Raw genomic sequence first — 3169 nt, forward strand, 5'->3', positions numbered from 1 at the left:
TATATATATATATATATATATATCGAATTTCAAATTGGGGACATCAGGGATGTGATGGCGTCTCGTATAAAATTTGCAAATATTGCAATCGTCTGCGACAGAAGCTCTTTCTCCTACTCCGACAGCTGTCGCACGAAGAGACTCTAGTAGAGGATGGGTGTAAAGCAGAAAGCATATACCTACCGTAGGAGGCCAATGTAGAGACTTAGATGCGTTGAACACTGTTTTTCGATTCGGAAAGCGATCCAGGATGCCAAACAGAACAAGTGAAGTCTGAACGTGGTATGGCTTGACCTAGCTAATGCATATGGCTCAGTGCCACACGAATTACTGATAAGAGCCATGGACCATTCCACATTCCAGACAAAGTGGCCAAAATAATGAGGATATATTATGACAGTTTCGAGATGAGGTTTAGAGCTGGAGATTTTACAACAGGTTGGCACCGATTGGAGATTGGCATTGCTGCTGGTTGTACAATATTTTGTCACATGGTTTATCTTTTTCATAGAGATGATTTTGACAGCCGTGGATTTTTCGGAACAAATCGCCCATATACAATCGCCTGAGAGAGCCTTCATGGATGACGTGACACTTCTATCTACAGATAAGCAAATCATGCAGAATGCCCTCTTGAAACTAGACGAGTTTGTGAGGTGGTCAAGGATGCGGTTTAGAGCAGAAACGTCGCGTAGTCTGACATTTTTAAGGGAGTGCAGAAAGAATTTAAGTTTCGAATAGGTGAAAAAAGCATTTCAACAGTCGAAGAAGAACCCGTCAAGAGCTTGGGGCGAGTATATGCTGAAACATTTTCAGATAGAAGTCACGGAATGGAAATTATGAAACAAGCCGAGGTTGGATTATCAGCGTTTAATAACTCAAAGTTACCAGATAAATATAAAATTTGGTGCTTGTAGTTCTGCTTGTATCCGCGACTTTCGTGGCCACTTTTAATATACGAGGTAGCATTGTCACGAGTTCAGATCATTGAGCAAAAATGTAATGTGTTCATTAGAAAGTGGCTAAGCCTACCTCAGATGTTGAACAGTTCAGTTCTTTATCGTAAAAGAAGCTCGTTGCAGTTACCACAGATGTCAAAATTCGAAATAAAAAACTGGGGAACGTACAAACGGTGATGATGTTGAGAGAGTCGAAGGACATGGGAATCAGGCGTCACCCACAAGAGGTGAAAACGGCCAGGAAGGGGAAAGCAGAACCCGAGACTGATGATGACATCTTATCTCCTCTTACAAACCGAGATATGGTGGGTGCAACGCAAAATCATCGGAAGGGACTTGGTTTTGGCGCAGATCAGTTCAGACCGTTTGCAAGTTTGATGCGAAGCGAACGCAGATCTGTTGTTAGCAACAGCGTCAAAACGAGGGAAGCAGAGAGAAGAGAGCTTCATTTGATCCAATGTATTCAACAAGAACAGATGACGAGATGGAAGGAAAATAGGTTGGGATGTGATATCGAGGTGGGCCACATCTCGGCTAAGTTTTCTGATTCGTTCATCCTATGATGTTTTGCCATCACCTACAAATCTAGAGATGAAACGTCTCAGAGAATGATATATACAAATGCGCAAAGGTCGGAAGACTGAAATATATTCTGTCCAACTGTTCATTAGCATTGAACAGGCATACATGGAGACACAACCTGGTCCTTAGGTTATTTTCAATGCTATAAAGAACCAACTTGATCTCAACAACAGTGAAAAACCATTGAAAGTACTAACTAGAGATTTCATTACCTTCGTGTACAGCGGATTCGTTTCAAGAAGAATAACAACAAACTTCCTGTGAGCGAGGAAAAGTGGAACGGTTATTGGAAGGTGACTACAGATTTACCAGAGAGCCAGGGACTCTTTCCCATTCCAGTTATGAAAAAACCGGACATTTTAATGTGGTGTGAAGAAAAGAAAGTTGTGAATCTAGTCGAGTTAGACTAGATAACATGGACACCGCTCGGGCTTGAAAGATTGACCGTTATGTAAACCTCCTCGAGGAATGTGAAGACGCAGGCTAGAAAGCGGAGCATTTTTCAATCGAAGTCGGATGTAGAGGGTTTGTTGGACACAGTGTGAGATGACTGTTGTTATCGTTAGGCCTAACTCATCGTAAAGTAAATACCACCATGACCGATATCCAAACTACAGTGGAGAAATCTAGCCACTGGATTTGGTTAAAAAGAGACGATGAGCGATGGGTAGAGGAATAATGAGCTATATTTAATGACCAGTTGATCTAGCAAGCGGGACCTCATATCAGTGAGGGGGTGGGGGCGGTGCACATTGATGTCGTCGAGAGGTAGGCTCCTCTCGGTGCGCATTCTCTCCTGATGTCCCCATACACTTGCTGGCTTCCGGTATGCGGAGTTCTCGACTGGTAGCACTTGCATGTGCAAGTTATTTGCACATGCTAAACTTAAATATGCTACCGTTGATATCGCCCACTTCTCTTAATTTCTCTAAATCACAACTGTCCACCTTACGTAACTTCAGTTACATTGATTCTGGCTAAGGGAAAGAATTCTGCTCGCATGAAATGACCACCTGAGATTAAACCCCTCAACAATACTTTATGAACAGGCCACCGATATCACAGCTACTCAGCTAGAAAATATCATGAAAACTATCCAAACATATCTAACCACAAACGATTTCCCAATAAAATTAAACAAAATTTTGCCTCAAGAAACAGCAAACGTTTATTCATCTGTCATCTCATTAAGACACACAAACCCGAACACTAGACAAAAAAAAAAATAGAATGACACCCATCGTCTCTGGAATAGAAGAATCCTCATTCACTATAATCTGACTTCTGTCTTAAATCAGCACCCAAGCCAATACTTCACATTTTTCCCCTAACGATTCTACTTCTACAGCCTACACCGCCCTTGTGCCAACAGCCATGTGCCATCACCTTCTAGTTGTTGTAAATAACCGACTTTTATTATGGTAGCCTTTCCTACAAACAGATATTGAGCTTTTCCATAGGATTGAATGGTTCAGCTTTGGTCGACATTAGGCAGAGGGATCAGCCAGAACACCTAAAATAGCTATACTTGTACATTGTTCTCCATATAAGTAGATGATAACATTTTATGTATGTATGTATGTATGTATGTATGTATGTGTGTATGTATGTATGTATATATATATATA

Source organism: Octopus bimaculoides, chromosome 22 (assembly GCF_001194135.2).
Source record: "Octopus bimaculoides isolate UCB-OBI-ISO-001 chromosome 22, ASM119413v2, whole genome shotgun sequence".
Taxonomy (NCBI): Eukaryota; Metazoa; Mollusca; class Cephalopoda; order Octopoda; family Octopodidae; genus Octopus; species Octopus bimaculoides.